This window comes from Schistocerca piceifrons, chromosome 2, assembly GCF_021461385.2.
Source record: "Schistocerca piceifrons isolate TAMUIC-IGC-003096 chromosome 2, iqSchPice1.1, whole genome shotgun sequence".
Classification (NCBI taxonomy): Eukaryota; Metazoa; Arthropoda; class Insecta; order Orthoptera; family Acrididae; genus Schistocerca; species Schistocerca piceifrons.
In genome coordinates, this window is record NC_060139.1 from 670,290,494 (window position 1) to 670,315,406 (window position 24,913).

Below are 24,913 nucleotides of genomic sequence, written 5' to 3' on the forward strand. Positions count from 1 at the left end.
ACACCATGACCACCGACTTACTATCAGGTGATAGCAGCGTCGCCTGACGAGGAATGATTGCTAGTCCGACACACGCACGGTGCATTTAATATCAGTGAGCTTGCTGTCTACGTGCAGAACGGGGAACGCGCTCGATCCATCTGAGTTTGACAGAGGGCAGATTGTGATGGCTGGAAGGCTCGGCACAGGGATTTCGGAAACTGCACGACTTGTCGGGTGTTTGAGGAATGCTATGATGCGTGTCTTCGACATGCGCGGAAACCAACCATGCCCAGATGTCGTGATGTTGGGCGGCCATTCCTCATTACCGATGTCGGACGTCGTAGGCTGGACAGACTGGTAAAACATGACAGGTGGCGAATTGTGGCGGAAGTAACATCAAATTTTAATGCTGGGCAGAGTACAACTTTGAACACACAGTCCACCGAACACTTCTAACAATGGGCCTCGGCAGTCGACGACCCATGCATGTGCCAACGTTAACACCAGACATCGGCAGCTACAACTGAAATGGGCAAGTGGCCATCGGCACTGGACTTTGGTGCAGAGGTAGAGCGTTTGATGAATCCCGATACCTTCTTCGTCATGCCGATGAGAGGGCGCAAATCCGACGTCTTCCAGGGAAACAGTTCCTTTACACCTGTACGGCTGGACGGAGACAAGCTGGCGGCGGTTCCATTATGCTCTGGAGAACATACACGTGGGCATCCGTGGGTCCAGTGGAGCTCGTGCAAGGCACCATGGCGGCCAAGGAGTATGGTACACCGGTTGCAGACCGCGTACACCACTTCATGACGATCATATTTCCCCAAGGCCAGCAGTGTGACAGAGTGGCGAGTTCCAATTGACGTGTGGCCGAGCGGTTCTAGGCGCTTCAGTCCGGAACCGCGCTGCTGCTACGGTCGCAGGTTCGAATCCTGCGTCAGGCATGGATGTGTGTGATGTCCTTAGGTTAGTTAGGTTTAAGTAGTTTCTAAGTTCTAGGGGACTGATGACCTCAGATGTTAAGTCCCATAGTGCTCAGAGCCATTTGAACCAACTGATGTGCCGCACTCCAACTCGCCAGATTTGAACCCTATCAAACACTTCCGGAATGTGACTGAACGTGACCTCAGAGCTCATCGCCCCTCTCCCCCGAATTTACGGGAACTAGGTGACTTGTGTGTGCAGATTGGTGCCAGCTCTCACCAGTGACGTACCAAGGCCTCATTGCTTCCATGCCATGACGCATCGCCACTGTTATCTGTGTCAAAGTTGGATATTCCGGCAATTAGGTAGGTGGTCATAATGTTCTAGCTGATAAGTGTGCATAGGAAAAGAAGTCCACTACTGTACAGCTAGGAGGGTCATTTCCAAAGTTCTGCACACTGTAAGATAGAGTTAAAGAAAATAACTTATTATACGAAATATCTTTCAGGCCTTCAGTATAATCTCCATTTTTGCTTATGACAGCTTCCCATCGTTTCAGTAAGCTCTGTATTCCGGACTGGCATCTTTATTGTACAGCTGTCTAGTTACCTGGGTAACTTCATTGGAAGTTTCATCAACTGTATCAAACGTTTCCCATGGTTTTGTTCCTTCAGTTTCGGAAACAAATCAAAGTTTGGTGGGCTCATACCAAGACTGTATGGTGAGTGGGGAAGTATTTACCATCCGTATTTGTTGAGATTTTCTCTCTCTGGTAGGGCAATATGCTGTCTTGCCTTATTGTGCAAAATGAGGACGAGTTTTCTGCCGCATATTTTGCAGAAACGCGCCTGTTACAGAACGACCCCTAGGATACTCTGTCTGTAGCTATGACTACGCCCTTGTCATACAGGAAGATGATTATCAGTTTCATCCTTGATTGCCTGCAGCGGAAATTTTTCGGTCGTGGGGAGTAGTAAATTTTCCGTAGTGATGACTGAGACTTTACTTCTGGATCAGAATCTTCTATCCATGTTTCATTAAGTACAACAATTTTTTTCAGAAACTGTTCTCCTGTTCGATAATCCTGAAGCAATTCTTTCGATTAGTTAATAAAATGTTAGTCTCGATGTTATAATCAATAAGTATTAGTTCTGAAAGTACAGTTAAAATTATTTTTTTAACATTTAAAATTACTACCGGCATACTTAAAATTTCTATTATTAATTACGCTATGCTGTACTGCTTACTATGATTTTTTCTGGATTCATTTATGAAATAATAATCCACAGTAAAAATGTAATAGAAATTAGTAGAAATTCATTTGTTAAGAAAAATTGTAACCTCTTTGAAATTTGATTATTTCCGCAGAGTGTGAGAGCCGTAAGCAAGCCTCTGATATGAACGGACGTATTTTTGTATTCTGTGCGAACAATGTAATTTCGTCTTTGTTACGAGGTGCATTCAAGTTCTAAGGCCTCCGATTTTTTTTTCTCCGGACTGGAAAGAGATAGAAACTAGCGCATTGTTTTAAAATGAGGCCGCGTTCATTGTCAATACGTCCCAGAGATGGCAGCACCATATGGCAGATGGAATTTTACCGTCAGCGGCGAGAATGAGAACTGTTTTAAATACTTAAAATGGCGACGTTTTCCTTACTTGAACAGCGTGCAATCATTCGTTTTCTGAATTTGCGTGGTGTGAAACCAATTGAAATTCTTTGACAGTTGAAGGAGAAATGTGGTGATGGAGTTATGGATGTGTCGAAAGTGCGTTCATGGGTGCGACAGTTTAATGAAGGCAGAACATTGTGTGACAACAAACCGAAACAATCTCTGGCTCGCACAAGCCGGTCTGACGACATGATCGAGAAAGTGGAGAGAATTGTTTTGGGGGATCGCCGAATGACTGTTGAACAGATCGCCTCCAGAGTTGGCATTTCTGTGGGTTCTGTGCACACAATCCTGCATGACGACCTGGAAATGCGAAAAGTGTCATCCAGGTGGGTGCCACGAATGCTGACAGACGACCACATGGCTGCCTGTGTGGCATGTTGCCAAGCAATGTTGACGCGCAACGACAGCATGAATGGGACTTTCTTTTCGTCGGTTGTGACAATGGATGAGACGTGGAAGCCATTTTTCAATCCAGAAACAAAGCGCCAGTCAGCTCAACGGAAGCACACAGATTCACCGCCACCAAAAAAATTTTGGGTAACCGCCAGTGCTGAAAAAATGATGCTGTCCATGTTCTGGGACAGTGAGGGCGTAATCCTTACACATTGCGTTCCAAAGGGCACTATGGTAACAAGTGCATCCTCCGAAAATGTTTCGAAGAACAAATTCCTTCCTGCACTGCAACAAAAACGTCTGGGAAGGGCTGCACATGTGCTGTTTCACCAAGACAACGCAACCGCACATCGAGCTAACATTACGCAACAGTTTCTTCGTGATAACAACTTTGAAGTGATTCCTCATGCTCCCTACTCACCTGACCTGGCTCCTAGTGACTTTTGGCTTTTTCCAACAATGAAAGACACTCTCCGTGGCTGCACATTCACCAGCCGTGCTGCTATTGCCTCAGCGATTTTCCAGTGGTCAAAACAGACTCCTAAAGAAGCTTTCGCCGCTGCCATGGAATCATGGCGTCAGCGTTGTGATAAATGTGTACGTCTGCAGGGCGATTATGTCGAGAAGTAACGGCAGATTCATCGATTTCGGGTGAGTAGTTAATTAGAAAAAAAATCGGAGGCCTTAGAACTTGAATGCACCACGTAATGTGAAAAATCAAAAGACTATATGATATTCTATGATGTGAGAAAATATATTTACGTAAAAACAAAAATCTTCAAATTTATTTAGATCAGTCCAATCCTGAGGACCCAAAATGTGACATTTTCAGCTTCAGGAATCAGACCACTAAACAAGAAGAACTGGAGTCAACTCTACATGACAAGCTAAGTAAGCTGGAAAGTTTATTTTAATCGTCACTGCCGACCTGGGTGGCCGAGCGGTTCTAGGCGCTACAGTCTGGAACCGCGCGACCGCTACAGTCCCAGGTTCGAATCCTGCCTCGGGCATGGATGTGTGTGATGTCCTTAGGTTAGTTAGGTTTAGGTAGTTCTAAGTTCTAGGGGACTGATGAACTCGTAAGTTAAGTCCCATAGTGCTCAGAGCCATTGAACCATTTGTAATCTTCACTCCTCTCAAATCTTCATAAAAGACTAATGTGGACAATAGATGTAATTAGGAAGAAGGGGGGGGGGGGGGGGGAATAACATACTGAGCTACAGTCAACCACACTACTGCCACACACCTCTCTAAACGCGTTGTATATATATCCGTTTGATTCTCTCCATGCAGTGATTAGATTTTGGTGTAGGAACGCTAGTCACTACATGTAATCCGACTCATCTTGATTTGAGCTTCCATTTTAAAACTCAGTTACTCACGACATAGCCACGCGAACCAGAAAGCGTATATATACTACCGTCACGCCTAAAAGTCTCCCTCACAACTGACATCAATTGCAACTTGATCATGCTACCGCAAAAGTCGTGCATGCGCGGTGTGCAGGGTTTTTGGAATGATCCTCGTTCACTGTTGTTGGAAATAATATCTACCGTAAAATGTCTAGGAGTAACTATCCAGCGCAACCTTAACTGGAATGACCACATGAAACGAATAGTAGGAAAATCAGATGGCTGACAGAGACTCCTAGGAAGACTCTTAAGGAAACGTGACTGTTCCATGGACGGAGTCGCTTATAAGGTGCTCGTTCGACCAATTCTTGAGTATCTTCATCCATATAGAATCCTTACCAGATAGGACTGATAGAAGAGATAGAGCAGATCCAACAAAGAGAGGTGCGTTTCGTCAAGGGATCGTTTAGTCGGCGCGAGAGCGTTACCGACATTCCCAACGAACTTCATTGGCAGTCGCTGCAAGAGAGGCGTTGTGCATCATGGAGAGGTTTACTTTTGAAAACTCGAGAGAATACTTTCCTGAAAGAGTCGGACAACATATTACTTCCTCCCACATACATCTCTCGAAAGACCACGTCGAGAGAATTCGAGAAATTGAAGCTAATATACATGCTTACCGACAATCGGTCTTTCCACGCGCCATTTGGAAATGGAATAGGGAAGGAGGAATCAGTGTTACCGGAACCGCCGCCACCCCGCGAGGTGGCTTGCGGAGTAGAAAGACTTCTGCACTGATCAGACTTCTTTTTTCACACAGGTATGCTTCAGTGATGTTTGACTATCATCAGTATCGTCAGTGGGTTTCTGCTACTTTTATAAATAACGCACATCATTATTCATACAAACGACTGTCATCTGCCGTACTGCTGACATTTATACGTTGTTTGCCATTTTCTACTTCCTTTTATTTTCTTTTTTTTTCTTTTAGAATCCATGTTGTCAACTTACTACGAAACTATATTCGCAGACACACACCTATTTCTGTTTACCGAATATTCAGCTGTTCCGCCCCCCCCCCCTGCCCCCCCCCCCCGCCCCTCCCCCCCCGCCCCCTCTCTTTCTTTGTGTTTCAGAACCAACCCTACACAGTTTACTGCTTAATAATTACCACATCTGACAATACAACGTATACTGCCAAATTCCTTGCCACGGTTGTAAGCAAGTCAACAGACACGCTGTCACGTTTATATTCTAAGAGGAATTTCATTTTCATCCGCCTTTATTGGGTTCTCCAGCAAGCATATCCTCAAAGGCAGTCGCCATAACCGTATTCGGCGAGGACTGAAATAACGGCTCTTTGGAAGGACAAAACCGCCTCGTAAGCAACGGTAGCACATTCATGCGGCGAGACCATCACGAACGCGAAAGTTCCACGAGGCAGAGCAGTTTCACTTTCCATTGTCCCGTATCGCAGAGCTTTTTATGGCAAATGACGCTTTTACTGCTTCTATGCCTAGAAAGCCGCCGTGTGCTTGCCGTAGCCTAGTCCCCGCCCCAGCGTGTTTACCGCAAGCCGTACCCACGAAAGAACGAACGCTCGCTGTTTTGGAAGTTTTCTGTACATCCAGAAGAACTGGTTCGCTCTAGATAGGCAAAAAGTGAACGACTGTGATCTGTAAACAGCTAGTTACCCGGACAAGTTAACTTCTCCAACAAATTTCAAATACGAGAGCGTCATCAAGTAATGCCCCCGAATTTTTTATTTGAAAACTCTTAAAGCTTTTTTAAATATAACAAACGTTATAAACATTATATATTTTTATTCTTCATGTCTACATATTTATCTTACAAGATATTCACCCTGGCGACGAATAGCCCGCATCTCGTAGTCGTGCGGTAGCGTTCTCGCTTCCCACGCCCGGGTTCCCGGGTTCGATTCCCGGCGGGTCAGGGATTTTCTCTGCCTCGTGATGGCTGGGTGTTGTGTGCTGTCCTTAGGTTAGTTAGGTTTAAGTAGTTCTAAGTTCTAGGGGACTGATGACCATAGATGTTAAGTCCCATAGTGCTCAGAGCCATTTGAACCATTTTTTTGGCGACGAACACATTTCTCCCAACGAGAGGCCGGCCGCTGTGACCGAGCGGTTCTAGGCTCTTCAGTCCGGAACCGCGTTGCTGCTACGGTCGCAGGTTCGAATCCTGCCTCGGGCAAGGCTGTGGGTGATGTCCTTAGGTTAGTTAAGTTTAAGTAGTTCTAAGTCTAGGGGACTCATGACCTCAGCTGATAAGTCCCACAGTGCTTAGAGTCATTTTCCCCCCAACGAGAGACTGTCACTACTGTAGAGTGTTTGACTTTTTTTTATGGAGCCGTAACCTCAACTCTGCTTTCACCGCTTCATCACTATCAAAGTGAAGTCCACGAAAGTGTTCTTTAAGGTCTGAAAACACATGTAAGATGCAAGTCGGAATTCCGAGCCTTCTAGCAGCAGACATGAAGAATAAAGGTGTACAAACTTAATAAAATTTCTTTTATTTAAAAACCTTTAAGATTTTTCAAATTAAAAAACTGAATTATTACTTTTCAGCACACCCGTGTAACAAAATGAATCTTGCGTTCTATAAAGAAAAAACAGTAAGTAGTCAAACAACAGGATGTATCAAAAAGAACCATCCGATTTGGCACGCCTATATTTCTAAAACTAATAACATATACAATGACTTTTGTGTTTTGATGAACGGGAAACTCAAAAAGCTTTTTTTTCATACCTTTTCACAGTTGTTCAATATGCCCTCCGCGAGACGTACGGCATATGCCAATGCGCTAGTTCAAATGCCTCTGAGACTTAACTTCTGAGATCATCAGTCGCCTAGAACTTAGAACTAATTAAACCTAACTAACCTAAGGACATCACACACATCCATGCCCGAGGCAGGATTCGAACCTGCGACCGTAGCGGCCGCTCGGTTCCAGACTGTAGTGCCTAGAACCACACGGCCACTCCGGCCGGCCCCATGCGGTAGTGTAATTGTTCCCACACTGCATCGAGCATGTCGTGAGTTACATCTTCCACAGCTGCTGTTACACGATGTTTCAGTTCATTCATTTTTGTTGCTGACGGAGGCACATAAACAGTCTCTTTCATAAACCCCCACCAGAATTAATCACATACAGTAGGGTCCGGTGACCCTGAAGGCCGATAATGTAAGGCTGAACCATTGGGTTCAGTGCGACCGATCCATCGCTCAGTAATCCTTTGATTTAAAAATTCCTGCACTTCCAGACGCCAGTGTGGTGTTGCCCCATCCTATTCGTAAATGAAGTCGTTCCAATCAGTCTCCAACTGTGGGAAAAGAAAATTCTCAAGCATATCGAGATATGTGCTTCCTGTAACAGTGTTCTCGACAAGGAAAATGGACCATATATCTTTTCCCATCAAATTGCAGAAAACACATTAAATTTTGCAGAGTCCCTCTCATGTTGTATCCCTTGTTCTTCCATTCAAATGGAAAGTTGCCTCGTCACTAAACACTAAGCTGGCGTGCCACAGGGGAGTGTTATGGGACCATTGCTTTTCACAATATATATAAATGACTTAGTAGATAGTGTCGGAAGTTCCATGCGGCTTTTTGCGGATGATGCTGTAGTATACAGAGAAGTTGCAGAATTAGAAAACTGTAGCGAAATGCAGGAAGATCTGCAGCGGATAGGCACTTGGTGCAGGGAGTGGCAACTGACCCTTAACATAGACAAATGTAATGTATTGCGAATACATAGAAAGAAGGATCCTTTATTGTATGATTATATGATAGCGGAACAAACACTGGTAGCAGTTACGTCTGTAAAATATCTGGGAGTATGCGTGAGGAACGATTTGAAGTGGAATGATCATATAAAATTAATTGTTGGTAAGGCGGGTACCAAGTTGAGATTCATTGGGAGAGTCCTTAGAAAATGTAGTCCATCAACAAAGGAGGTGGCTTACAAAACACTCGTTTGACCTATACTTGAGTATTGCTCATCAGTGTGGGATCCGTATCAGGTCGGGTTGACGGAAGAGATAGAGAAGATCCAAAGAAGAGCGGCGCGTTTCGTTACCGGGTTATTTGGTAACCGTGATAGCGTTACGGAGATGTTTAATAAACTCAAGTGGCAGACTCTGCAAGAGAGGCGCTCTGCATCGCGGTGTAACTTGCTCGCCAGGTTTCGAGAGGGTGCGTTTCTGGATGAGGTATCGAATATATTGCTTCCCCCTACTTATACCTCCCGAGGAGATCACGAATGTAAAATTAGAGAGATAAGAGCGCGCACGGAGGCTTTCAGACAGTCGTTCTTCCCGCGAACCATACGCGACTGGAACAGGAAAGGGAGGTAATGACAGTGGCACGTAAAGTGCCCTCCGCCACACACCGTTGGGTGGCTTGCGGAGTATCAATGTAGATGTAGATGTAGATGTAGAAGAAAACTGTATCCTCCTCCTTGCCGAGAACGAAATTACAGAACTCCGCATGTTGTTGTTTGTCGCCTTCAGGAAGAGCTTGCAGTAGCTGAATTTTGTGCGCTTTCATGTGTAAACGTCGACGCAGCACACGAACGCTGAACAGTTATTAACGACCCGAATTGCGGAAAGCGTAGAACACAAAACGCTTTCTGTTGTGCCGAACCGACCAGTGTGGCCGAGCGGTTCTAGGCGCTTCAGTCTGGAATCGCGGGACTTCTACGGCCGCAGGTTCGAATCCTGCCTCGGGCATGGATGTGTGCGATGGCCCTAGGTTAGTTATGTTTAAGTAGTTCCAAGTTCTAGGCTCAGAGCCATTTGAACCATTTTTTGCTGTGCCGACACATTTTTACTAGAGCTGAAGCGGGCGCACACTGCTGCTACCTGTCCGGGACGTGAAACTCGAGAGTTTGCTTTTTCCAACAGTACGTTGTTCACACACATACACTATGAGATCAAAAGTATCCGGACACCTGGGTGAAATTGACTTACAGGTTCGTGGCACCCTCCATGCTGGAATTCAATATGGTGTTGGCCTACCCTTAGCCTTGATGACAGCTTCCACTCTCGCAGGAATACGTTCACTCAGGCGCTGGAAGTTTTCTTGGGGAATAGCAGCCCGTTCTTCACGGAGTGCTGCACTAAAAAGAAGTATCGATGTCGTTCGGCAAGGCCTGGCACGAAGTCGGCGTTCCAAAACATCCCAAAGGTGTTCTATAGGATTCAGGTCAGGACTGTCTGCAGCCCATTACAGGGATGTTATTGACGTGTAACCACTCGGCCACAGGCCGTGGATTATGAACAGATGCTCCTTTGTGTTGAAAGATGCAATCGCCATCCCCGAATTGCTCTTCAACAGTGGAAAGCAAGAAGGTGCTTAGAACATCAGTGTAGACCTGTGCTGTGATAGTGCCACGCAAAACAACAAGGGGTGCAAGCCCCCTCTATGAAAAACCCGACCACACCATAATATCACCGCCTCCGAATATTACTGTTGGCACTACACACGCTGGCAGATGTTCACCGGGCATTCGCCATACCCACAACCCGCCATCACCACATTGTGTACCGTGATCCGTCACACCACACAACGTTTTTCACTGTTCAATCACCAAATGTTTACGCTCCTTACTCCAAGCGAGGCGCCGTTTGGCATTTGCCGGCGTGATTTGTGGCTTATGAGCATTCGCTCGACCATGAAATCCAAGTTTTCTCACCTCCGCATAACTGTCACAGTATTTGCAGTGGATCCTGATGCAGTTTGGAATTCCTGTGTGATTACGACCTTCGACTGTCGATGGTCTCTGTCAGTCAACAGACGAAGTCGGCCAGTACGCTTTTGTGCTGTATGTGTGCCTTTCACGTTTCAACTTCACTATCACATCGGAAACAGTGGACCCAGGGATGTTTAGAAGTGCGGAAATCTCGCTTACAGACGTATGACACAACTAACACGCAATCACCTGACCACGTTCGAAGTCCGTGAGTTCCGCGGAGCGCCACATTCTGCTCTCTCACGACGTCTAATGACTACTGAGGTCGCTGATATAGAATACCTGGCAGCAGGTGGCAGCACAATGCATCTCATATGAAAACTTATGTTTTTGGAGGTGTCCGGATTCTTTTGATCACATAGTGTACTCAAGTAACATAGTAGTTACGATTTTTTTCAAATCGGATGATTTTTTTTTATACACTCTGTATATTAATACGTCCGTATTCAGCTTGGAATTTCCCGTTGTTTCTTCGGAAGAAATCGAATGAGAATTTAATTTCAAATTTTCATTTAAGATACACTAATTCCAAATCGTCTTTCTTTCTTTTCCCTAGCGTTTATCCTATTTGTCTGAACAAATTGTATTTTATTAGTTAACGTTTGAACCTCCACAGTCGTTGAGGTAACCCAAGGTTGGTAAATCGTGTGTACCATCTGTCTGTGGATAGTGCAAACTGTGTGTCATTGTACTTTGTGGTGGAATTCGGGACCAGGCCAGCATCTGCCTACACGAGAATGGGAAATCATAGAATGGGAAATCATCCGAAAACCCGGTCACGGATCGAATGTGTTTCTTGCTCGTGTTATGTTACTTGATCATGCCGCAGTATCCTCCAAACATTTTATTTGTATTGTGTTGTACATGTCTCAAATTAATTTCCCGCGTACTTACCATCACCATTGAAGCACCTAGCATAAACATTAACTAATTTTGTCATCTCTGTCACCTACCACGAAGACCTTATCTTCATCAAATGCCTACAACTAAGGAAGCCCTTCAATTGAAAGATCGTCGATACTTATTGGATGTTATACAGTGCTGTATTTCGATTCTTGCATTGATCGAAAGAAATAAAACACACATTGTAATTCTTGAAGTTTTCGCGGCATACTGAATATTCTGTGAGTTTTCGGGATTGCAGTCGGATCATGTCTTCTTGCCACAATATTTCGACTGGCAACGGTTCAGCTATCTTCATGTGTATGCGACTTGTTCAGCTTGTAACTTGTTTCCCTCTATAACCACGTTACTACTTCTGTCGTGCTGCTCGGGTTAGCCGTGCGGTCTTAGGCGCCTTATCACAGTTCGCACGGCTGCCTCCGTCGGAGTTTCGAGTCCTCAATCGGGCACGGGGGTGTGTGTGTTGTCCTTAGCGTAAGTTAGTTTAAGTTAGATTAAGTAGTGTGTAAGCTTAGGACCGATGATCTCAATAGTTTGGTCCCATAGAACTTACCACAAATTTCCTTTTTTTTCTTTTCTTCTGCCGCACGTAATTCGATATGATGGATCGAAGAAGAAGGAAGATTTACATAATCGGTCGATCTGTATGAGCTCTAAAGCAGCTTCCATACGTCTAACCAGATTTCCTGTTTCCATGTCAAAGACTCTTACAAAGGTTCAATCATCCGTTATGATGCCGCTCAATAATTCTCGATAGTGACGTTACCCGAACTTAAGCAGGATTTATTTTTTAATATATGTTTTTTGGAAAATTAATAACTTGGGAAAACGCTGGATGTTAGTCTGTGCGGAGAATTTTTCAAAATGACTCCACGTAAACCTAAAAGGTAAAAAACGCAGTAAGCAACTTCCTCTATAATAATTTGGTGACTGGCTGAACGTCCATAATTTTATAACTTACAAACAGGTTCAAAGTATGAGCGACACCGGGAGTCGAACACAGAGCCCTGTTTATAGAGGGTAGCACGTTACCAATTGAGCAAGTCACTTTTACCACACTCAAAACTTGTCTGTCAATACCTCTCTTACCCTTTCCAAATTTATGAGGTGCATTTCTGAATAGTTTCCTATGGCAGCAACCGATGTGCGGGAGAAAGACTTGCTAATAGCCTGCGATCGCTTTTAGTCAGTGGTTTCCGGCAGCCTAACTCGCTTTTCGTCTTCAGCAGAAACATGAACCTCGCTTTGTTCTTAAAACCTTGAATTTCGCATAATATCTCCACTAGAAAGTTTTTCGTCGTTTCATACCGGTCTGCTCATAATTTATACAGCAGCAATTTTTTGATCTCTCATTTTCAGAATAAAGAAATCATACAGCGTGTCATCCACTGGCCGGATTATATTTTTTTTTCTTTTTTCGCCTGAGGTATCTGAAGAGTAAGCCTAGGAACGAATTAAAACAACAAATTCAAGAGAAACTTGGGACGTATCAGATTAAATGTTGCAATGATCAACGGAGAATCTCGACGGCAGACTGAACTAAAGCGTATACCATCTAACCGACATAAAATTAAGTCATTGAGAATGGGTTATCTCAAAACAGCTTCTCCTGTCCACCATACGCTTTCATAGTGAGGTCACGCTTTAATTAGTCCATCACAATACGGACCTCACAGTGAGAGCACATATTTCATAGATACGTTTTACGATACACGTCACAGTGGGGGCACACTTCCATTTATCCACACTTGAGGGGATTTGTAATGCGGGCATGATTTCATTGGTCCATCTTACGGCGCTCTTTATAATGAGGCCACAGTTTCCTTGGCCCATCATATGATGGGTCTCGTAAAGAGGTCATGTTTTCATTGGTCTGTCATGTGACGAGCCTCGTAAACAAGGCATTGGTCTGTCGGTTGATGAGCCTTATAGTGAGGGCACACATTCTTTAGTGCTTCATATGAATGCACCAGAGAGATACCTCTGACTTTGCGGCTGATAATGGAAACATGAGTAAGGAAAAATCAAGACACGTTCAAAGGATTGGACTACCTCGGAAAAACGTTCGACAATATCAAATGGAACCAGATGTTCAAAGGTCTATGGAAAATAGGGGTAAGCTATAGGGAAAGATGGGTAATATACAATACGTACAAGCGCCAAGAGGGAACAATAAGAGTGGAAGACCAAGAAGGAAGTGTTCGGATTAGGGAGCGCTGCTTCCTGGACTCGGGTAGGCGCGCCGGCCCCGGATCGAATCCGCCCAGCTGGTTAACGACGGGGGCCGGTGTGCCAGCCAGTCTGGATGTGGTTTTTAGGCGGTTTTCCACATCCCGCGAGGTGAATACCAGGCTGGTCCCCACGTTCCGCCTCAGTTACATGCGTCGCATGCACTTGAAACACGTCCACACTATTTCACGATTTCCACTAGACCCAGACAGTTGGGGTACACTGATTCCGTCCTGGGGGGGTACGGGGTGGCGGCAGGAAGGGCATCCTGCCATCCCTAACACTAACATTGCCAAATCCGTTGTAACCACGCCGACCCTGCGATCGCTGCGGGACTATGGCGTACGCGAAAGAAAGAAAGAAAGATAGGATGTAGTCTTTCGGCCCTAGTGTTTAACCTGTACATCAAAGAATAATTGACGGAAATAAAAGAAAGTTCAGAAGTGGAATTAAAATTCAAGCTGAAAGCAAATCAGTGATACATTCCGTAGATTACATTGCCATGCTGTACGGCAATGAAGAATTATTACAGGATCTGCTGAATGGGATGAACGTTATAGTGAGTACACAATACGGACTGAGAGTAAATCGAAGAAATACTAAAGTAATGAGTAGTAGCGGAAGTGAGAACAGTGAGAAAATTAACATCAGTATTGGTGATCACGAAGTAGAAGTTGCTCTGCAGCGTGCTGGTTAGTAAGGAGTTCTTGTGGTAGAGCATTCCATTCCTCCGCCAACACAGTTGACAACTGGATGATGATTGGTGCATGAGGACATCCTACCTAGGCAGCAAAACAACTCATGGCAGAGGGAGCAAGGAGCACATAAAAAGCAAACTAGCACTGGCAGAGAGGTCACCCCTGTCCAAGAAAAATCTACTAGTATGAAACATAAGTCTTAATTTGAGAACGAAATTTCTGTGAATGTATGTTTTGGAGCATAGCATTGTATGATAGTGAAACATGGACTGTGGGAAAACTGGAAAAGAAGAGCACTGAAGCATTTGAGGTGTGTTGCTACGGAAGAATGTTGAAAATTAGGCGGACTGATAGGGTAAGGAATGAGGTGGCTCTCTGGAGAATCAGCGAGGAAAGGAATATATGGAAAACCCTGATAAGAAGAAGAGACAGCATGGTACGATGTCTGTTAAGACATCAGTGAATAACTTCCATGGTACTAGAGGAAGCTGTAGATGATAATAACTGTAGAGGAAGACAGAAATTGGAATATATCCAGCAAATAATTAAGGGCATAGGTTGCAAGTGCTACTATGAGATGTAAAGGTAGGCACAGGGGAGAAATTGATGATGGGCCACTTCAAACTAGTCAGAAGACTAATGATTCAAAAAACATTAAAGCTCTCATAGTGAGGGAAAGTTTTCATTGTTCGTCGTAATGATAGATCTTGTTGTGAGGGCTCGCTTTTATTGGTCTGTCAGTTGACGAGCGTCATAGCGAGGGTACACTTGAGTGGCCGAGCGGTTTTAGGCGCTACAGTCTGGAACGGCGCGACCGCTGCGGTCGCAGGTTCGAATCCTGCTTCGGGCATGGATGTGTGTAATGTCCTTAGGTTAGTTAGGTTTAAGTAGTTCTAAGTTCCAGGGGACTGATGACCTCAGAAGTTAAGTCCCACAGTGCTCAGAGCCATTTTTGAGGGTACACTTATCGGTTGGTCATGTGACTGGTGCACCTTCACTAGTCCATCATACACTGAAGCGCCAAAGAAACTGGTACAGGCATGCGTATTCAAAAACAGAGACATGTAAACAGGCAGAATACGGCGCTACGGTCACCAACTCCTACATAACACAACAAGTGTCTGGAAGGTTATCGAGGTTTAACTGAATTTGGACGTGGTGTCGAGGGATAAGACGCAGCACCTCCGAGGTAGCGACGAAGTGGGTATTTTCCCGTACTACCGTTTCCGAGTGTGCCGTGAAAATCAGGAACCTGGTAAAATATCAAATCTTTGACACTGTTGTAGCCGGAAAAAGATCCTGCAAGAAATGAATCAACGACGACTTAGGACAATTGTTCAACGTGACAGAAGTGCAATCCTTCCGCAAATTGCTGCAGATTTCAATGTTGGGCCGTCAAGAAGTGTCAGCGTGCGAACCTTCAACGAAACATCATCGATATGGGCTTTCGGAGCCGAAGGCCCAGTGTTGTACCCTTGATGACTGCACGATACAAAGCTGTATGCCTTGCCTGGGTCTGTCAACACCGACGTTAGACTGTTGATGACTGGAAACATGTTGCCTGGTCGGGCGAATCTGGTTTACAATTCTATCGAGCGGATGGACGTGTACGGGTATGGAGGCAATCTCATGAATCTGTGGACTCTGCTTGTCAGCAGGGGACTTGTCAAGCTGGTGGAGGCTCTGTAATTGTGTGGTGTGTGTGCAGTTGGAATGATATGGGACCCCTGAAACGTCTAGATACGATTCTCACAGGTGACGCGTAAATAAGCGTCCTGTCTGACCACCTGCATCCATGCATGTCCATTGTGAATTCCGACGGACTTGTGCAATTTCAGCAGGACAATGCGACACCCCACACGTCCAGAATTGCTACAGAGTGGTTCCAGGAACAGTCTTCTGAGTTTAAAGTCTTCCGCTGGCCACCAAACTCCCCAGACATGAACATTAATGAGCGCATCTGGGATGCCTTTCAACGTGCTGTTCGGAAGAGGCCTCCACCCCCTGGTACTCTTACGGACAGGCCTGCAGGATTCATTGTGTCAATTCCCTCCTGCATTACTTCAGACATTAGTCGAGTCCACGCCACGTCATGTTGCGGCACTTTTGGGTGCTCCCGGGAGCCCTACACGATATTAGGCAGCCGGCCGTGGTGGGCGAGCGGTTCTAGGCTGCTCAGTCCGGAACCGCGCGACTGCTACGGTCGCTGGTTCGATTTCCTGTCTCGGGAATGGATGTGTGTGATGTCCTTAGGTTAGGTTTAAGTAGTTCTAAGTTCTAGGGGAGTGATGACCTCAGCTGTTAAGTCCCATAGTGCTCAGAATCATTTGAACCATTTTTGATATCAGGCAAGATGTACCGGTTTCTTTGGCCCTTCGGTGTGTGGTGGGTCTCGTAAAGAGGACACGCTTTCATTTGTTATATGACAATCCTCTTGGTTGGGTAATACTCTTGGTGGTCCGTCGTTTGATGGGTACCGTGCTTCAACGATTAAAATCTTTACTTAGTTTCCTTCTAGCATGCAGCGGTTGTAGTCTTCTTCTGTGTCACCCTGTATTTTTCGTGGAGTAACATGACGTCTATCGTACTAGACTGGTGTTCCTGCTTTGTTTACGGCTGTACGGCGAGTAAAGCTCAGGGCTCGATGGGACGGCTCACAAGCTGTGCCAGCGGCCGAATTCTATTAGGGCGCAGGCCGCTTTGCGCATCGATTGGCTGTCTCGCTTCATCTTGCGGGAGGCGCAGTTTGGCGGCCGATTCCCCGCCGTGTCCTATACATAATGCAAGGCGGCGCTGACGCAGCCGCTGTCGCCGCTTCCGGCCTCGTTGTGTCGCCGCGACCGCAGCGCCGCTAACAGCGCGCAATACCCGCGCCTGCCGCTTTGCCGCCACACACGACCTGTCTGTCGCCTACAGACGCGGCGCCGTCGCCAGCCGGCAGGCAGTAACATCTCTGCTCTGACCTGTGCCCGGGGTCGCGCGCTGCTCTGAAATGTTAACCGACTCCACTGTCACACTTGTACCCTCGTCTCCAGTTCTTCGCTCGCCTGCTGCTGTTTCGATCACCACCTGTAATGTCGGTTTGGTAAAATTCTCCAGTCGCTTCCTGAAAATCCTCTTCATTTCGTCTTAACTACTATATTACACATAGTCCTCAATCTGCTTCATTGCACTCATATCTACACTACTAGCCATTAAAATTGCTACACCAGGAAGAAATGCAGATGACAAACGGGTATTCATCAGACAAATATATTATACTAGAACTGACATGTGATTACATTTTCACGCAGTTTGGGTGCATAGATCCTGAGAAATCAGTACCGAGAACAACCACCTCTGGCCGTAATAACGGCCTTGATACGCAAGGGCACTCACTCAAACAGAGCTTGGATGGCGCGTACAGGTACAGCTGCCCATCCAGCTTCAACACGATACCACAGTTCATCAAGACTAGTGACTGGCGTATTGTGACGAGCCAGTTGCTCGGCCACCATTGACCAGATGTTTTCAATTGGTGAGAGATCTGGAGAACGTGCTGGCCAGGGCAGCAGTCGAACATTTTCTGTATCCAGAAAGGCCCGTACAGGACCTCCAACATGCGGTCGTGCATTATCCTGCTGAAAAGTAGGGTTTCGCAGGGATCTAATGGAGGGTAGACCCACGGGTCGTAACTCATCTGAAATGTAACGTCCACTGTTCAAAGTGCCATCAATGCGAAGAAGAGGTGACCGAGACGTGTTGAAAGGTGGCTACACTGAGTCACAGCGCCAGAGATTGCACCAAAGAGTATTATTCTGCCACCTCCACTGGGGCAGTTGTAGTTCAGAGGTTGCCGTGGGCAGTGCTTGTTGAGAGGATGTCGATAGCAGTACTAGTTGAGTGCATGTCGTGTGCAGCTGTTCTGTTGGGCGAGATAGCAGATGCTGTTCGATTGGGGATGTTGTAATGATCACAGTGTATTTTTCGTCAATATATATGAAGGCAACGAAAAAATTTTTTATTTCAAATTTTCTAAATAAGAATTCCTCTTGGTCACAGGTTCAGTCAACAAAGCATCTGGCTTGTGTTCATGTATTAGACTGTAATTCTGGTTTCTATGTGCAATTATTGAAACGTCCCCTTTCAACAATTATACTTGACTGTCCTTAAACTGACACACAATATTTTTAGCGCAACGGAATCTGACTTTCAAAAATCCCTACAAAAAAATGGCCCTGTTAACATTAACCTATACCTTTCACAAATCACTTACCTCACAAAAATCTTCGTTATTCGAACTACTGCAATACAGCGAGCGCCACTACTGCCAGCTAAATAAAAGATTCAAACTATGGAAGGCACTAACTACTGATAGGCATAGTTAGCAAATGAAAGATTTTAATAGAGAACAAACAATGTATTTACCTTAATGGTGTTGAAAAATCGTAATATACATAGCAGTTCATGGCATCCAGTCTTACAAATTTCAAAATTCCGCCATCTCTCTCCCCACATCCACCACTGCTGGCGGCTCACCTCCAACTGCGCAACGCTGCGCGCTGTTCACATCCATCTGCCCAACACTACAATGGCAGACAACAATGCAAACTAGCCACAGACTGCACACAGCACAGCCAGTGATTTTTCATACAGAGCGCTACGTGGCGTTGCCAATAAAAAACCTAAATAGCCTACTTACATAGCCCCCATGCTCCCCACAAAAAATTTTACAAATTGTTTTGGGCACTGGCCAGTACATATTTGTTAAAAAATTTTCACAATTACAATAACAAAGAAATCATATGCACACGCTTATTGATACAATGTTGGTCAAAAGATAAAATTTTCTCACAGTCCATAAAGACAGTCCTGATCATTTATCACAGTAAAACTGCTGTTTCTTTTCTCAAAGTCTGAGCAATAAAAGACAATGCACACAGAAGTAGTGGATTTCCATGCAGTCTTGAAGAAGTAGTGTTGTCCTTCCAACGGAAAGACAGTGCTGGCTCTTGACATGCAGACAGGTAATGGGCCACAACAGAGCAAACAAACCGCAGAGTCAGTCGAAGTTTTGAAGAATATTGGTAGGTAAGTCATCACAGAGGAAGTGATGTAGTCCTGGTAGAGATGGACCACCAGAGGTGCAGACCCACTGCAGTCCTTGTAGAAATAATGGTACTGGTGAGTCAGCAAAGGTGTAGACCCACTGTAGTCCTTGTAGAAATAATGGTATTGGTGGGTCATCAAAGATGCAGACCCACTGTAGTCCTTGTAGAGATGGCCAGCAGCCATCTGTTGTGACTGTGCAGGTACACAATCACCATTGAAGAGTCTTGCGGATAATATAGCAAGTCCATAACGACCACTTGTGCACTCACAAAGTTTTTGGAATTGTCCTTAGAACCAGCAATGCTGAATTATTAACACACGTGCAAACACTATCAGTCCCTACTTTTCACATCTTGTCCATATACTATGACCAACAGAAACGTGTGCAGTGAAATGTAACTTACAAGTTACTTAATTTGATGAACTGGTGTCAATAACAATATTATAACATGACAATACAATAACAAAGGTACAAAATACATTATTAAAGAACATAACAATACAGATAAATTTGTAGTAGTACAGGCTTTACAAAAGAATAGAAATAAACAGATACATCAGTGTTACAGGAATTATGACATAAGTGAATATATAAAATAATGAGAATAGTTTTCAAAACATTAATTTCGCACGTGAGCATTAAAACAAAATAGAATAAATAATGTCTAAACATCTTTAAAAAGTAAATAACATATTATCAGAAAAATTATACAACGTAACTCTCACCAGATGAACACATAAAGACAGGAAGAACACAACTACCCAAGGGTACACAAACACATAGTGGGATAACACAAGGAAAGGACAGGGTTTGTTTTACTGCAGTATTTTGCAAACAAAACTTTCTTTACTTCTCTGAGATCTCCCTTCGTTCTTCATTATTTCCAAAAAGTCCTATCTATACGTGCTTTCTATACTTTTTTTGTATAACTTCTCAATGCATTTCTTCCAATGCATCGCAACTCATTCTCTTGTATAGTGTAACCCCTCTTAAGCTAACTTAAATCTACTGAGCTCAGATGCTAAACTAGGGGACGAGGCAATGCAACAGCACAAAACAATTAACCAAACAGCAATGAAAAAAATGGAAATTTTCAAAGCAAGCAGCAATATTACAACTAATATAAGGCAATGAGCGGCAAACAAGAAAAATAAATCAGTAGTAAACTGGCTTAGCAGAGTAACACAAAGTCAAATTCAGTAACACTATGCCTGGCAAACAGCAGCAGCAAATGAAATAACTTATACCTAAACATGACATAGCTCAAGCAGAAAAAATATTACATTAAAGACAACAATGCAGACAAGGGAAATGTATATTCACAACTTAATATCTATGTAATTAAAGTGGTGCACCACAACTTATTCTACCATAAAAATTACCAAGTACTTGAAAAGTGAATTATGTATGCAGTTCCTGTGAAGGGAAATGTCTTTGTGCTCCCTCATTTTTTGGAAAGTGTATGACAAAATTAGTATTTACTGGATCTGTAGACAGAAAATATTTATATTAGTACATCTATAAAATTCTATTTTAACCAATGCTGCAGTGCAGCCAGAAACTAGATATTAAACAAAATGAGCAAATATATATAGCCTATATAGAGCAATGCATGAAACGTCATTCACTAGGCAAATGGAGTCTCCAAAGGCAAAAGAATCTCTCAACTAGAAAGACAATAAATGTAAAATGTTTCTCGTCATTTCAGTAGGCATTTCAGTAAATATCATAAATTAAGAGCTCCACAGTGTAATCATATGTTTTCAAGTTTGAGTGTGTCATATTTGCAATGCTTTCTACAAAGAGTGTAATAGCGAGGATAATGGCCTCTTTTTTTTCTCCACCTGTGCCTCTGAAAAGGCACACACTAATGGCTTTTCCTCCAGGCGTCTGACACAGCTGGCCGCTCAAGACGCATTATGTCAAGGTCACTTGGCTTTCTTACCGAAATATTTACGACACCAGTTTGCACTACAGTGACAGTCTCATATACAAAATTTCACAGGTCTAGAATTTGCGTTACAAATCTGTAGAAACAAAATCCTATTGATATAACAGTGTCCAAAAAATTTTCGTCAGCATTGTAATACATTCACGCATTTACATACATTTCATAACTCTTAAAGTACGATTCTTGGATTCCAACAACCTTATTCACAAACAAGAGTCCCCAACCACTACTCATTATTCCTTACCTTATTCGTCGACACTTCTTCAATATTTCAACATAACAGATATGTAGCATACTCAAATAACTCATATAGCATCAGCTTATTGATCATAAACATACCGCAACAGCATAATACACATAGTCATCGTAATAATATCATAACACCTCAGTCAACTCTCAAAATCGTCGTAGCTTCCTCCAATAATTTCAAAACCTAAAAAAAATTCTCTGCTCATGTCAAAAGTGTCATCTGCCTCAAACGTACTTTAAAAATCATGATCCCATACCAAATACATCATTCAAAGCTCTCATAGTATCACAATGGTTCCAAAAATATATATGAACAGTTCACAAAATACAGACGAAATGCAATTTCATAAGTGTGAAGTTACCCAACTGTGTAATTGCGTAAACATGTGTCACTGATGTAGTAAAAAAATGTTTATCCCTCAGTTAAATGATCAGATAGCTGTGTAATTTGTGTGTTAGAGAAATATGGTACCGATGTGTAAAGTTGTATAAGCAAATACCATATTAGCTAGGGCTCCTTGTGCTTGCCACACACATGGTACACAAAGTAAGTGTGTACCCCCCTGAGGATTAATGTAATTACACGCTCAGGTGTTACAGATTACAGCAATGGAATGATATGTATCACGGAAAACCTTTGTATCATTGTACTTCAAATATCTTTAAAAATAAATGTTTTAAGTACAAAATTAATCACTCAAATACGTGTACTGTAGCGCTAAACTGTGCGTCTTGTTGTAAGATAATCCCTGTGGAAGTGTCGTAGTTATCGTCCTCCGAAAGCTAAGTTCTGCAGAAGTGAATGTACTTACCTCATGATAAACAAAAGTGAAATGCTTTGCGTATAGATATCTTAGTTATTAAGCTTATTGCCGTGATGAAGAAAGTGCTGTGCTGAAACATATTGTTGTGCTACAGAAAAGTCTGTCTCATTGTAGCTATACCACAAAAGTTACTACTAAAACATGTTTTACTTTCCAGAATAATACAGAAAAACTGTGCAGATATAAAACAGATACACCGCAAAAGCAACATTGTAAATTGTCACTCATTAGTAGCGTCGTGATAAAATCGTGTAGCTGTCACATAAACTAACCACTGTGTCATCTGGTATCTCACAGAAAGTACTTTAAATCCAGAATGTATTTTCAAGTAAATCAAAATGTTGCATTAAAATCTCATTAGCAGTACTGGTAAATGTTCTAAGTATGTGAGCCTTATAGTCGTTACGTAATCGTGCAACTAACAAGCAAGAATGTACACACACAGTAACACTGTGATGCCTGTTCACTATAACAATGCATTCGTAATTTCTGTTTAAATAAGTTCTCTTGGTTCTTGACTGGATATTTCTCAAACATTGTTGCATATTAACAGATTCTAAGTCTGACAAAGCATACTAGTAATGTAGAGTGAAAAGTTATATGGCAAAGACAAAGTTAAAAAGCAGATTATCTTTCAATAAACGGTTTTACATGTGAAATGTGGTGTAAACCTTTACTCTTCCTAGTACGCAGAGTTTCAGCTTGAAAGCAATTATCATGTGGTATACATTGGTAAAGAATACTGGAATTTTTCTGAAGGTTAGCGCCTATGTTATTTTTCTCTGAGACAGCCGGCGTACGCGGCTGCCTGCGGTGCAAGTCATTGTCTGTTCCTTTGTTGGCGCGCGTCGTTATTGGGATTAGGAGACCTAACTTCTACAAATTCACCTTGTCGAGAGTGCCCTGCTCTGTTTGAATCTCACCAGTTCTGATGCAATTCAAGTCTGTCGTTACGATTATATCGTCTGTCGTCATGTCGGTGGTTCCTGTAGTACCTATCTTGTCGGTTAAGTGGTGGAGAATTTCTCCCTGAATTATCACTGCACAGTGGACCGTTGCGTCTGAAGTTATTCTGTCTCCTGTGATAATAATAGTTCTGGTTGCCATATTGTCTGTTTCTATGATTGTCTCTGTTATATTCATTACTACGGAAATGCGATGTTTCTCTGTAACTATTATTACTCTGCCAGTGGTTGTCATATGGGTGGTGTCTGTTTTGGTCACGATTTGCGTTGTAAGAATATACTTGTCGTGTCCAGTTATTGTTTCTGTCGTCACAGAATTGTGACGGATGTGACCTGTACTGATTGTTTTCCTGTTTTCGCATCCCGCGACTGTCTGTGTCAATTTCTGATTCTTGTAGGAGTCCCTGAAAAGCTTCAATGTCGTCTTTGCAACGTCCTGCCAAAATAATATTTCTTAAATGTTCAGGCAATTTCATTAAGCAAATGTGGATGAGTTCTGAAGGGCTGTACGAGTTTGACAGGTACTGATTCTTGTGCAACATGTCTTCAAAATATTTCACAAGACTGGAAAATTCAGATTGTTCGAAATGTTTCATCATTATGATGCTATGTTTTACTCGGTCTTGTGTAGCTTGAGACCAATATGCTGAGAGGAAGGCATGATAAAATTCTCCTTCACTGTGACAATCATGAATGACCGATCACATCCTTACAGCTGGTTCATTCTCTAAGTAGCCACACATAAATTGTAATCTGTGCTCCAATGACCAGTTGGGACGAAAACAATGAGAGAATTGATGAAGCCATGCTCGTGGATGAATGTCGTTGCCAGAATTCTTAAATGTTTTGAATTTACGTGTAGTAATGAACAGCATACAGTCAAAATCATCATGTCGGCGAGTCGCGTATCGGTCATTGTTACGTCGTTTCGGCAGTTCCATCTCAAAATTCGGTGTGCCTTGCCAATTTCTTTCATAATTTCCGAAGTGTCCTGTGTTATTATTTTGTGGTTGTTCCGTATTTCTAAGTCCCTCTTCCCGTGTTGGAGCGCGAGTGTCCTCTGAAATATGTAATTTTTGTATTACTTGTGTCAGCTGATCTTGTACTTCCCGGATTTCTCTTTGGTGTTGTGTATTAATTTGACTCTGATTTTGTTTGAATTTCCTAATTTGTTCGCACTCTTCTGTGTCATTAAAGACTACCAGTTTTGTGTCATTCAGATTATCATCTACCTTCGTAGATAAATTAGTGAACTGATCCGACAGTTCGGCTACTTTCTCCGGTAGTGTACTTATTTCCTCAGTGTGTTTTTCTGAACCAATTTTCAGAATGTCCATTTGTGTTGAAATCGTATCTACTGTGTCCTTTAAGTGTTCCTGAGCTTTTGCAAGTTGCGTAACCGAATCGGTAGATGCAATTGAGTCAATTTTAGCTTGCAAGGTCTCATGATTTTGATGAACAATTATTTGCAGTTCTTTTATGGCTGCTTCGTGATTTTGTAATGCATTTTCATGCCGCGAAAAAGTAGGTTGAAAATGCTCACAAATTTGTGTTTTTGACATTTCGATACAATGTTATGTAACTCAGTAGTTAAATCTTCACGTGTTTGTTCAAGCGTGGTGTGACGATTTTGTTCCATTGCGTCTAACTGTTGCTGTGTTTGTCTCTGGTGTTGTTCCATTGTGTCTAACTTTTGAAGATTTTGTTCCATTGTGTCTAACTTTTGAAGCTTTTGCTGTGTTTGTCTCTGGTGTTGTTCCATTGTGTCTAACTTTTGAAGCTTTTGCTGTGTTTTCTCTAAGTTTGTTCCATTTGTTGCATTAGCTGTCATAACAATGCATTAGTGTCTGGAATCTGTCCCTCTACGCTTTTCGGCAGTGCATTTCCACCGGCAACGTTCACATT